Below are 14,337 nucleotides of genomic sequence, written 5' to 3' on the forward strand. Positions count from 1 at the left end.
TTTTAATCCTCGATGAACGACGATTAAAAGCTTTGCATCATGTACAAGTCTACCAACAATGCATTGCGCGACATTTTAATAAACGGGTACGGCCCCGTAATATTAAAGAAGGTGACTTTGTACTAAAAGAGGTTAAAGGTCCTCCAACTGATCCAAGAGGGAAATTCAAGCCCAATTGGATAGGACCGTACCGTGTAATTGAAATTCACACATCCAAAACTAACCAAATGCATGAGAATTTGTCAATAAAGGAATACACACAGATTATAAGTTCATACCTTGCCAACATTCTCAAAGTGTGTCTTAATCACCTTACCCCCAGCGTACACTCTATGTCCTTGACTTTTTTCCACTTGCAAACATCAACCAAATCATCCCAATCATATCAATTACTTGACATATACATCATATCAATTACTTATTATATAAATCAATATAAAACAAAACAAGGGAATCAACAACAATAATACCTTAGCCATTTTCATTGAACCTTTATCAATATGTATTGACTTCCTCTTCTTGTTGTCTCTTTGTAAGAAATGCATCAACAGTCCCTTCAATACTTCAGACCTTGATTGTTCATCTTCCCCCTCCTTGACAAGATCCTCAGATTGGGAATTAGTCGAACCATGGTCATCTTCCTCCTCATTATATTCCTCAGATTCCATATACTCCTTGGAATTCATGTTCTTACCATTTGATTTGCTTTTAGGGACAACCACTTTAGAAGACCCTTGGCCCTTCACAGGTCCTTTCATGTTAGAGACTTCACAGTGACCTAATACCTAAACCAAAAATTTCATATTAATACCAACCATTTGCAGGGCAAAAATAACACAAAAAAATCCTTGACAAAACTTACCCCCTTTTGCCAACTTAAATTCCAAACTACAGACTTTTTCTTTATAATTTTCTTCTACCTGCATTTTCAACAAAGTGGAAATAAATATTCTGAAACCATCATAAACAGCAACCATTAACAGCCAAAAACACAAAACGCATTTCCAAACTAATCATCTTCCCTTTAATTACAAATTGACATAGCCTAACAATTTGATTAGGGACTACATCCGTTAAATTCAATACATAAATAGGCAAACTTCCAACAATTAACAGCTAGCTCCAGTGGGGGGATAATTCTAAAGCCTCATAATCGATTTGGGAAAATTAAATTTCACACTTACATTGTAAACCCTAAAATCGATGTGAGGGAGTAAATATAGACAATTGGAGAAAGTATGACACTACATACAACTATAAAACCCTAAATTTACATTCTTACAATTGGGAAAAATAGATAACTTCAAACAATTGAAAAACCCTAAAATCGTTGTAAAGGGAGTAAATTGAGGAACAAAACACATACAAACAGTTGAAAATGAGTAAATTGAGGAACAAAACAAACTACAAACAATTGAAAAACCCTAAAATTAAAATCGCACAATTTCAAATGCAATCACTGTTAAACGCAAAATTGATTTCGGAAAATTTAAAATCGAATTCAACCATTTATCAAAATCCTAACAACGTCGATTTAGGTTATACCAATTACGTTTTCATCAACAAACTTATTCGGAGGGTTTAGCTCACCTACAGGTGGTGTTCCTCAGCTCCTCCACAAGCACCACGTTGACGGAATGCAGACAACGGTATGTAATTTAAGAAGAACAGAGGGAGGGGAGAAGGAGGACGGGGAGCAAACACAGAAAGAAGAAGAAAATTCGACCAGAAGAGAGGGAAAGAGAGAGAGAAGAACGAAATTCAAAATGAGGAGAGAGATAAACAAAAGCTTAGAATCATATACGTATAATATACGAGATACATTTCACATACGAAATGATATACAAAAGAAATACGTGAAAAAGCATAACGGGGTCAGACAAAAGCAAAATAGGTGCCTAGTTGGAATTCCACTAACTAGCGGAGAAAGACCTCCTTGCCCCTAATTATGCATTTATAAATGCATAACTTTCCTCCCTTTAAAATGGCCCAAAAATTACAATCACGTAAACATAAGCAAGCAACAGTAAAAACATGAAAAAGAAATCTTAATTCCTAACTAAAGAACAAAACTAAAAAGCTAAAACTAACTAACTAAAAGAAAAGCGTACCCCCCTAATTACCTAATACTCCATAGTATTTAAAGACTTTCAATTATAATCCTAAGCAAACTATACTTACTAGCCGCCTAAAGAAAAGCATCAGATTAAACTAATGAAATAAGCGGCCCATAAAACAAACTAAATTGCAGCAGCCCAAATTCATTCACTTGTGCCCCATGGAGTTGGGTGTCCAAGCAGGGCTGGTTACTTGTTTGGGTCAGTTGGAAGCTTCCAGGTGCTGGGCTTCTTCCTCTTGGACTTTTGACGTGGACTTTGAGCCTTGTTGACTTGAATCCAAATTCTCACTTAGCTTAGTTTGTATTTCTTGTGGAAACTTTGTATCTCTTTCACTTAATTAAGAGCCCATAATTACCGAACCAAATTTCTTTTACTAGGTCTTGGGCTTTAATAAATGGTCATAAAATACGATCCGACTCCAATGTCTTCATAATGGCTCAACAAGCTTGGAAATTGTCATAATTTTGCGAATTCCTACAAAATAATACCAACTCTACAAAAACACTATAAAACGTATAATAGTAATAAAAATAGCTCCGCAGAGCTCAAATAAGCGCAAATATGACAGTGGGACGGGGAATAAAAATATATATATAATATACTCGTCACATGTCTGTCGACTTTAGGGACCTCAACAAAGCTAGTCCCAGCAAAGACGATTTCCCTCTACCACACATTGATATATTAGTGGATAATACGGCTGAACATGCGATGTTATCCTTCATGGATGGATATGCAGGTTGCAACCAAACTCTAATGGAAAAAGAAGATGAAGAAAAGGTATGCTTCATTATCCCTTGGGGTACTTATTGCTACACAGTCATGTCATTTGGTCTTAAAAATGCAGGTACCAAAGAACGGCTACGAACTCTCTTGCATGATATGTTGCACAAAGAAATAGAAGTACCCAAACTACCTCTTAGACTCTATATCACTGCCACGGCCACGGCCACAGGAGCCATGCTTGCACACGAGCTAGATAAAATAGAGCCTGCAATATACTACATTAGTAAAAAGTTTATACAATATGAAACAAGATATAGCACGCTAGAAAAAACGTGTTTAGCATTCTTGAGGGCAACTAAAAAACTACGACATTATATGCTTCCCCACATCACTCATGTTATTTCTCAACACAATCCAATAAAGTATTTGTTTGAACAACCACCCATACAAGGGAGAATATCCAAGTGGTTGGTGATGTTGGTCGAATTCGAACTCAAATATATTCCTGAAAAATCAATAAAAGGAAAGGTAATATCCGATTTTTTGGCCCAACATCCCATTCAAACAAGTCGTGAAGAAACCACTCATCTTCCGGATGAAGAAATTCTTATGACACAAGATGACAAGTGGGTAATGTACTTCGATGGCGCATCCAACCAAAAAGGGTGTAGCGTAGGAGTGTTACTCATAAGTCCAGCGGGAGCACATACTCCAATCTCTGCCAAACTAGACTTTGAGGCTACTAATAATGTCGCAGAATGTGAAGCGTGCATTGTTGGATTAGAAGCAGCAGCTAGCATAGGTGTGCAAAAATTAGAGGTGTATGGAGATTCCAGTTAAATAATAAATCATATACTCAAAAAATGGAAAATCAAAAACTCTACAATGATATTATACCAAGCACACCTAGAGCAACTCATCGAGCAATTTGATTATTATAATTTTAAATATCTCCCAAAGGATGAAAATCAATTTGCCGATGCGCTAGCAAAATTAGCCTCAATGATCAATATTCCTGATCAATTAAATATGATGCCATTATGCGTTGAAAGAAGAGATGAACCAGCTTATTGCAACGCAATAGAGGAATTAAAGGACATCGAAGGGGAAAGTCCCTGGTATGATCATATCCTCCAATATATTACTTATGGCACATATCCTGCATATACTTCAATTAAAGACCAGCGCGCCTTGAGAACGCTCGCAACCCATTATGGGATGGTTAATGGTCGATTGTGTAAAAAAGGGCCAATTTGTAATCCCCCATATTTTAAACTATTTTATAAATGAAATTTTATTTTATTTATAATATTTAATTGTATTTTTTCAGAATTTAATTTTAAAAGTTTCAAATTATTAATTGGGTCAAAAATTATTTTAGGCTAAATTATTTTATGAACCTTATCCTACAACCCATTATCATAAAAACAAAGCCTAACCTATTTGTTTATTTAATTGGCCCATTTTCATGAGGCCCAATTCTACCCTACAATTCTCTCCTTAAATACCCCATGAATCCCCAAATTTTCCCCCACACAAAAGGTTAGTCTTTATTTCTTTTCCCTTTATTTTTCTTTCTTTTCTTTTTATTTTTATTTTTTTTATTTCCTTTTCTTTTTTTTTTCTTCTTTCTTCTTCTTCTCTTTTTCCTTCTTCCTTCCTTCTTTTTTTTGCCCTAATCCTTCATTGTTTTGATAATTATTTTTATGACATTGTTAATTAATTTTAATGGTTTAATCATGTGATAATTTATCTTAAATTATGAGTTTTATGAATCTTATTATACACTTTAAAATTAAAGAAATTTTGTTCATAAAATTAGGGCTTAAAAATGTTAGTTTACATGTTTTGGGGTTTTAAATAGGTGTGTCAAACGGATCAGGTCGGGTTCGTGTTCGGGTCACCTAGTTTCGGGTCAGGTGACCCCCAACCCGAACCTGATCCATTTAAGTTTTCGGGTTGAAAATACCAACCCGAACCTGATATTTTCGGGTTCGGGTCAACCCGAAAATGACCCGATTTGACCTGTTTTTTTTTTTTTTTATTATTATTTTTATTTATTTTTATTTATTTATTTTTTAAACCTGAACAATCTGATTTTGAGTCCACAACCAAATGTAAATCAATCCCAAGAGCTCTCAATGACCAAGTGTTCAATTGTGTTTATAAACATAATACGCACACCCTAAGATAATAAAAGTTCTTGCAACTTCATTCATATATCTCTCCAAATGCAAAATTTATACGGAGTTTTTACATAAAATCCAGTTTGATAATATTCATTGTCTGTATTTAAATTAATAATTACAAATCTAACTTGCATCAAACATCGGTTCTCTTTGGTTGTTAAAAAAATAAAAATAAAGCTTCAGTTTCCTCTTGAGACCAATCTGGCACGAGCAGAACTTACATAAGCAATAACAAAATAACAAACATTAAGGATAGCATGAGCAAACCTGCATGAAGTTGTAACGAGCATAATACCCAGAAAAAATTCGAATAAAAAATTGAACATAAAACCCAGAAAAAATCGAACAAAAAACCCCAAAAAATCGAAATAATAACAAGAAATTCAAGAATATACCTAAATTAAGCCTTGAATTTCGTTTATAAGGTCAAGTTCGACCATAAAAACTCTAGATCTAGAGTTTTCATGGTCGAAATTGACCATAAAAACCTTTAAAACCTTTAAATTCATCAAGACATGGTCGAATTTCGTGTGGTATCTCGGAGTAGTTCGTAGGAAAAAGGGATGTGTAGTACTTAAAACTATTATTAGATACGGGGTGCAGTAATAGATCGTATACTAACGGAAACAGCCTACAGTAAAGTCATGGATAAACCCATTAATTATGTCCTTTGCATAGGGCATTTTCTTGGGAAGGTATGATTTCTAGACAGACCCATATTTATTCTTCTTCACACGAGTTTCACAGAGAGATTAAGAGTAAAAAAACCAGCTCAATTGTTGTTGACAATACATGAATTTCGGAGTTAATACAGAAAAGAGAAGGAACTCAAGAAGGAGGAGGAAGAAGGAAGAAGATGGAGGAAGAAGATGAAGGAGGAAGGAAGGAGAAATGAGGAGAGAGAATTTTATATAGGTTGTGCATTTGTGCGGCTATTGGTACTTTTATAGTTAGGGTTTTGGGTTTTTTTTTATTTATTTATTTATATTCGAAAATTCGGGTTAAGTGGGTCATTTTCGGGTTGGAATTTTCAACCTTGACCTAACCCATTTAATTTCGGGTCGGGTTCGTGTCAACTCATTTAAGTTTTCGTGTCGAAAATCTTAACCCTAACCACTATTTTCAGGTCAGGTTCGGGTCGGGTTTTCGGGTCGGGTCAGTTTTTGCCAGCCCTAGACTTTTAAATCGTGTTGTACAAGTTATTTAATTAAAGCATGATTATATTGTAATTCTACTATGATCATGATGATGTTTAATTCAAAAACAAATTTTCAGGTTTCCGTAATCAACTTCTGATCTCCATTCTTAATCACGTTTTAATCACGTTTAGATTCTAACTCATCCGATTTGTAGAATAAAATAGTGTTTTTCGTGTGTAAACGAGGTTTTAATCAAAACTAACTACCTTAGGTAGTGAGCACCACCCTCACGTGGCCAAATTCAGCCTTTAAATATGATTTTCGGGCAATTTTTTTTATTTTTAACGAAGGTTTAATGTTTAAAATAAATTTTCAAATTATTAAAGTTTTAATCTTGGGTTTAAATTGTATTGATTTCATGTGTTTCAAGTCTCTAATTTCATTAAACAAAGGTTGTGGTTATTTTATGATTATAAAGTTTGGAACTTTAAAGTTTAATTGCAAGAATAAATTTTCAGATTTTTGGTTATTGTTTTTGGAGTCTTTAATTACATTGAATTGAGGAATTTTTGGGTTTAAAGTCTACTAACTTTCTATATAATGTATGTAGTGATAAAGATTTCTATAATTTCAAGATTTCATGTGTAAAATAAATTTTCAAATTTTTATAAAGCCCTAAACTAGTTGTAATTTCAAGAATAAGTATGTATTTTAAGGTTTTTATGTAGGAAACTTAAAGAACTATATATAAGCTTTTAATTCTTGGAAAAGGGAAGGTTTTAAAGTGTTGTTTAATTGAATTTTAAAGGTTTTAAAGTAAGTTAGTATTGCTGTAAATTATATTGCTTAAGTATTGATTGAATTATTATTGTTTGGTTTAGGAGAGGACTTTGTAGAAGGCGATTTCTAGTTCCTAAGTGGCCAACCAACTCGTTTACTCAAGGTACGTACAAGGATACGGAAACCTTGACTTTAAGAGCATGTTTAAGGACTTGGAAGATTTAGAATCATGTTAGGAAACTTGTGGATTGGTTGGAATTGTATGGTAGTAAGTTTGATTGGTGATTAATGTGATGATTGGTTTTGTTTCATGTATGAGAAATGTGTATTACTTTATCTTGTAAGTATAATTTATGCATTAGCTTGGAAGATGAGATTAGAGGCAAAGGTACGTGAATATGTGGAATGAATTACTCGTTCATGATTATTGAAATGGAATGAGTAAAGGGAGAATTAAAGTCTTATAAGACGAGGTTGATGATTTGAGGTGCCTTATGCACCTAAGGTGTTTATACACCGAGGTAGTTAAGGGATTTAATAATAAATATTGGTTTGTCACTAACAAATCAAGAATTGAATTGGAAATTTGAATTGCTTGAATGATTGATGTATGATTGGTTGTATCATTTTGCATTAAAGTCATCAGCAAGTTTAAACTGGTAAATCACGTAAAGTGCAAGAAGGATGAGCAATAAAACTCTGGATTTGTGCACATCTAGAGTAATGACAAACAGGGGTTGGGGTTCACAGGGTATTAGTCGTGTACTTTTTAGAGGTTGTCTGATCTACGAGTCTCTTGTTTTCAAATACTTTTTAAAACTATAAGGAGCTAGATGAGATCTCATACTAGCTATGGCCACGGAGTCGCGCTCGTCTGCCATTGGATGATTATTGATGTTTTCGAAAGGAGGCAAGGAGTTTTTCTTTATTGATGTTCCGAAACAGAGCATGGGAAGACAACCTTGTCTATTACTTAAAATAATCAATGAATGAAATGAAATGAATTATCGTTAGTAATTAGTGAAGTCTTAGTAATGTTAACAGTTGAGGCATGTGTTTGGGTCAATAATTAAATTGTGTATGCTGATTGATTTTTTAGTAACATGCTAGGGATTCTTTGTTATATTTCGTAGCTTGTATGTACTCATCGTTACTGATTGCGTGCTTTTGTGAGTCTCTTTCCTAGTCATGGCCTTTGCCTTTTCAATGACCCTGTAATGATCTAATTTTTACACTTGTGATATTGGGGAGCATATTAATCACAGGTTTTTACATAATCAGAACTTGCATCAAGGTGGTGGGATTATGAGTGGAGTATTGGATATTTCCACAGTTTATTCCATTTTATAAGTTTTGGATTTATTTTAACTTTGGTTTGATTTATTTACTACTTTTATTGGTTTTGAATAAGGGCCTTAATGGTTCAAACTTGTAAGACTAAATTTGGTTTTGATTATTGGTTTTGAAACTTATTTATAACTGAATTAGTTTTTCCGCTGCTAAATTCTGAACTAGCCTTAACATTTGAACACGTGGCGGTAGCACATCAGTAATTCTCTTGCAAATTGTTAAAGGTATTTACAGGTTTTTAAGAGAGAATTATTGGGATGTTACAAAGTGGTATCTGGGAGCTTAGGTTAGATTAAATTAGCACTAAAGCCAATTAGTATGTCTTAGGCGCCTAACTAATTGATTAAGGATTTTGTATTTAAAAGTCAAAATGATTTTAAATTTACCTGTGTTTGAACTAATTGTTTTAAATATTTATAAAATAACTTTGAAGCTTGAATTATTTATTTGGTGAGATTCAGGTAGAATTAGAAAGGGGATGCATGCATAATTCACTAGATGAAAAAGATAAAAAGGCACCGGTTCAAACCCCCCCTTTGGCACCGGTTTTGAACCGTTGGGTATTTGAGGGATGTCAAATCCATGAAAATTTGGCATCGGTTTTAAAGCATTTATGCTAACTACATGATTTGGCACCGGTTAACCGGTGCCAACTACCATGGTGCGATTTTTTTATTTTTTTTTTATTTTCAATACTATTGGCACCGGTTCAAATCAAGAACTGATGCAAAAAATCCCACTTTAGGCACCGGTTCTAGTCCAAACCGGTGCCAAAAATACCCCAAAAAAATATTTTTTTTTTTTTTTGCATTTTTTTTTGCATTTTTTTCACTTAAATTGATATATAAACATTAACATATATATAAATTTACATATTTTCATTAAAAAAGGCTGTAATATTACAATTTTCGTCCAAAAAAAATTAAATAATACAGACTGCTCTGCTGTTTATGTTCTGCTACGCTGCTGTGCCTCTGCCTGTTCATGCTGGCTGGGCATCTGTTTGCTTCTGTGGCTGTGTCTCTGTTCTGTTCAGGCTGGCTGGGTGACTGGTTTGAGTTCTTGAGCTGCTGTGTTTCTGTTCTGCTCTGGTTAGGTTGTGCATGGTGTTTGCTGCTCTGCTGTAGTGCTGTGTTGCTTGCTGGTCAGGCTGCTGTGTTTGCTGGGTTCTGCTGCGTGGTCCTCTGTGTTTTCGGTACTAGTGAGCTGCTGTGGTGCTGTGCTGGTGGCGCTCTGATGTGCTCCTGTTTGTTGGGTTTTCTTGCTCGTTATTGCTCGAGCAAAATTTGGTAAATGAAAATATACAGTGTTACAGGTACAGCAGCTGAATGATACATGAAATTCTGTCTTCAGAGTGGAATATCAAGCCCTTTTTCGATCTCAATGCCTATAAGTTGTAGTATCCCTTTGTTCAATATCTGACAGAAACATCATTGTAAATGATCAAATCCCAATATATAGCATAAATCAGAAACTCAAAGAAACAATCAGCTATGTTTGAGCAGGAAAGATGTGGAAAACTTATCATACAAGTTCAACAATGAACGTTCCAATGAGGCCAATCATGCATGCTCTCGAGTTCCAAATTTCAGCAGTCTTGGTGAACCCGAGAAATGGGGGCTTGAACGTAGGTTCTACTTTCGACAGCACCACCTGATCAAATCAAATGATACTCATTACCCATCCAAATCGAGAGAGAAAAGGCCAGAAGAGACAAGATGAGAAAAAAAAAAAAAAATCCTATACATGATTGATATGAGCTGCAATGATCCATTAAGGTCCAATTTCTTTTAAGACATAATTAGGCAGAGAAATGACAGGTTAACGCATCAATGAAATACTATGACAGAATAACGCGAATGATTTTCACCCTTTCTGTAACACCAACCTTCAACTTATTTAGATTTAAGGGCTACCACCAAGTTCTTCCTCTAGGTATTTCCATAAAGCATATATCAAAGAAGTCAATCCATCACCATGTTTCAAGTATCACAAAGCAAAAATAGAAAAGATACAAGAACAATACAGGTGACAAAAAATAGCAAATTATTTGTAAAGAACAGCCGAACACCAATATAAACAAAATAGGTAAACAGCAAGACCAACTCAACCAAAACACAACGACCTCCTAAAAAAAACAGCCTGTAAACAAACACCAAACGAAACACAGCAAATAAAAACCAGCACCCAGCAAAACATGACAAAAAACAGCAGCAGCCAGTTGAGCAGGACCACGCACAGCCAGCTAATCAAAAGCATCAGCAAACAAAGTCAGCACAGGACTAGGAACACAGCCTGCACCAGCACCCTAGTAAACCAGCATCACAAGAACTCAGCTACACAGGAACACAGCAGCTCCAATCCACATCACAGCAACACACAGCACTGCATAATTAGGAAGAACGAAAACACAGCAGCCAGACAGAAGCTCCCTGCAGACCTCCAAAACACAGCCTGCACCAGCACCTCGGCAACCCAGAAAACAAGAACTCAGCATCACAAGAACGCAGCAGCTCCAAGACACAACACAGCAACACACAGCAATGCAACCAAGAAAAAACGAAAGCACAGCATCAGGCCAGAAAATCCCTACAGGCCCTGACAGAGACAGAACCAGCCAACAACACAATAAAAACAAAGACAAGCACACCCTGCTGCACAGAAACGTAGAAACACAGCCCTAGCACTGCACCCAGCCTGCATCAGGAGCACAGCAACCCAGTAACTCAAAAAGTCAGCAACACACATCAAAAAACAGCACTCAAGGCCCCAACACAGATAGAAACACGAACAGAAATCAGAATATCCAGATAAGAACACGAGCAGGGATCAGCAAGTCCAGCTAAGGCAGCAGGCAGACAAACATCAGAAGATCAGCAAGCTTACCAGAAAGCTTCAGAGACCATTTAAACACAAACAAAAACATGACCAGAATTCCAGCAACAACCAGAACATCAACACCAGGCATATCACACTTTAACAATTGCACCCACTTGCAATGATTCTTAGTCCAAGCCCTATCAATCAATTGCTGAATTCTCCCCATCACCTCCACACAAATTGACTTACATAATTTCATAGGAAGGATCACAGCCTTGTCGAAAACATTATACTTTCTCGAAAATTAATAATAGGCATAAACTCTAGCATCTTCAAGCAACGTACCATGGTAATCATACCTCATTGATTATTACATATCGAAAACACAAAAGCAATGCCTAATTCAACACGACACATACAAAGTCCCTTTGATAGAAAAATAACAAATGCATAGTCAAGGTCACAACATTTCAATCTTAAACAAGAAATTATGAATTTAGATGATACTCACAGTGAAAGAGATGCTTAGAAAGTGTTTCATTGGGCATGAACTCAGCAACTAGCAATCTCTCATCACCCTCACAACAACACCCAACTAAATTTGCCATTTTCTCACTTCTCAGCAGCCCTACTGCTCTTGCTTCCTCCTACATTTTATATCAAAATCCAATCAAACAACCAACTATAAGATCATTTTGTACCATTTTTGCTACTAATAACTAACACATATATAAAACTATAAGAGCATTGGAAAAATAGCCACTAACCTTTGAATTTGAACTCTTTTTTGAGGAGCAAACAAACTAGATCTACAATTCCTACAAATGATGGAATAAAAAATATTAAAATTAAAAAACTTAGGATTTATGGTTAATTAATTGAAACTAAATTAAAAAAAAAATAGAAATAAAACCAGAACCCTAAAATTACAAAATTGAAAACCAAATCAACGACAAACCCTAGATTGCGAAGGAATTCAGTAGATTAAGAAGATCACATTACCTCGAAGCTGCTTCAATGGAGGTGAGAAAGCTCAGAATCGGCTTCAATGGAGAATATAGAGCACGAGTTCAATGGAGGCCAGAGATATGAAGAGAGAAGGAGGTGCTGCTTCAATGGAGTGAGAAAGCTCGTAAACCACTTCAATGGAGAAGATGAAAATTCGGGATGGTGGAAGTAAGAGAATTGAAGGCGAAAACTAGAGCTAGGGAAAACAGAAGATGGAAAAAACGGGGGGAAAGAAAGAAAGAAAAGCAGGAGCCCGGTTTTTTTTTAATAAGTTGGCACCGGTTTGAACCGGTGCTAATTAAATGATTGGCACCGGTTTGGTAGGAAACGGTGCCAACACTGATTTTTTCAATCCCGCCCATTTCTTTTGGCACCGATTTTCAAGAACCGGTGCTAAAAGGGGGGTGCCTATTTCATTTTTTCTACTAGTGATTATATGATTGTGTTCTAATTGATTTCCTCTATGATGTGCTTGTGGCAATTGTTTGAATGCTTGTTATGTTGGGATAACGTAGAGAGATGGAAAAAAAAAACCCAGTGAAGGTGACTCAGCATAATCAGGAAGTAAAAATCGATTACAGCACAGACTCTTGGGATGAGTGGACCTTACATCCAAACCAAAATGATGAAGGGGAGGTAACATACCAGCATTGGTACGAGTACAGAACAACTAAGAGGAAAGACAGAAAGAAGGCCATTTGGAGGATCCTTAATGAGATATTAGATGACGAGGAGGACTTAGAACCGCCAAAACCACAAGTTGGGAAGAGGACTACTAGGAATCCAAACCCACTTTATAAAGTTGTTATTGAAGATTCCGAAGATGAGAATGACCCTATTTTTGATGTTAATACTTATGAGGAAGAGAAATACAATAACTCAAATGTCGTCCCTTGAAGTCATACTTACTAGCATATATATAGTATTAGGAGTTTCTATTTATAATGGTGACTATTAGGAATTTTATGGAATAAAGTATCTATTTTAATAAGTGGCAGAGAGCTACAAACTATTGTTTGGGATTAGTACTTTCATTCGAGTTATATTAAGAGTTGTTATTTTATTTTAAGGATTCCATTTTATTTATATTCTTGAGTTAGAAACAAGTTAAATTTTTGTGACTACTTATAATTCTGAGGCAAACTTCTTTGTTTATGATTAAGTTGAGTAAGAGTGGCGCGGGATGAGAATTAATTTCTTAACTTTATTTAATCTTGCGTGTGGATTGTGCTTATATTCGTTTGATTTTGCTTGGGACAAGGGGGTGAAAAGACCAAAGTACCCTTTTGAACCAATTTACGTGATAAAATGTAATGTTGTGATTGAATGAGAATATGTGCATGATGTTTGAAATCTGTTTAAGCTACAGTGAATGTTTACCTTCTTTCAGGCGTAGAACTAGAATGGCAAACAATGCTGCTTTAACTAAGGCCATCCGCATGTTGGTTGAGAACTTGAATCAAAACCGGGCGACCAACCCGATCCCCAAGCTGAAATGTTTAAGAAGTTGGCTCAAGTTAGGCCACAAGTTTTCAAGGGAGGTGCCGATCCTACTTTCTTGGAAAACTGGATTCGAGAGTTCGATAAATTATTTGTGGCATTGAATTGTCCTGAGGGTATGAAAGTTGACCAAGCTGCTATGTACCTTAAGGATGAGGCTAATATCTGGTGGATAGATAATGCTGAAATAGTTAAGGCAAACCAAATTTTGGGTGGGATGTGTTTAAGACTGCATTGAGGGATGAGTTTTACCCCCCATTTCTGAAGAAACAGAAGGCTCAGGAGTTTATAAACCTAGAGATGGGATAAATGTCAATTTCAGAGTACTACAATAAGTTTATGACCCTTGCTAGGTTTGCCCTTGAGGTTGTCCCGAGTGAAGAACTGAAGGCTCAGAGGTTTGAACAAGGATTGACCAAACACTTACAGAAAGACCTAGCTAGGAAAGTTTTTAAGACCCTAGATAAGGTATATGAGAGAGTTGCATACATGTATCATCTAAACTCTAGGGATGTGGGAGAGAGTGCTAAGGTTGGGGAGAAATGGAAGGACTATGGGGATTCTGAAAACCAAGGTAACTTCAAGAGGTTTAGGAACGGGAACTCATTTGAGAGGGGTAACCAGAATGTTAGTAATTCTTTTAATGATAGCAATGGGGAGAGGAAATTCTTTTGCAAGTGGTGTAGTAAGAACCACCCTGGGAGA

General features: G+C 35.8%; 1 long non-coding RNA gene across 1 annotated transcript; it reads right to left on the reverse strand.

Annotated features, from left to right (window-relative positions):
- Positions 1-9,884: 9,884 nt before the first annotated feature.
- On the reverse strand, positions 9,885-12,352 carry LOC110707546. The gene is made up of 4 exons (XR_002508551.1): positions 12,127-12,352; positions 11,892-11,942; positions 11,636-11,771; positions 9,885-11,001 (listed from the first exon to the last, which is right to left on the reverse strand). It is a non-coding gene; the product is annotated as an uncharacterized LOC110707546 (long non-coding RNA).
- Between the last annotated feature and the right edge of the window lie 1,985 nt (positions 12,353-14,337).

The sequence above is a fragment of the Chenopodium quinoa genome, unplaced genomic scaffold (assembly GCF_001683475.1).
Source record: "Chenopodium quinoa cultivar QQ74 unplaced genomic scaffold, ASM168347v1, whole genome shotgun sequence".
Classification (NCBI taxonomy): domain Eukaryota; kingdom Viridiplantae; phylum Streptophyta; class Magnoliopsida; order Caryophyllales; family Amaranthaceae; genus Chenopodium; species Chenopodium quinoa.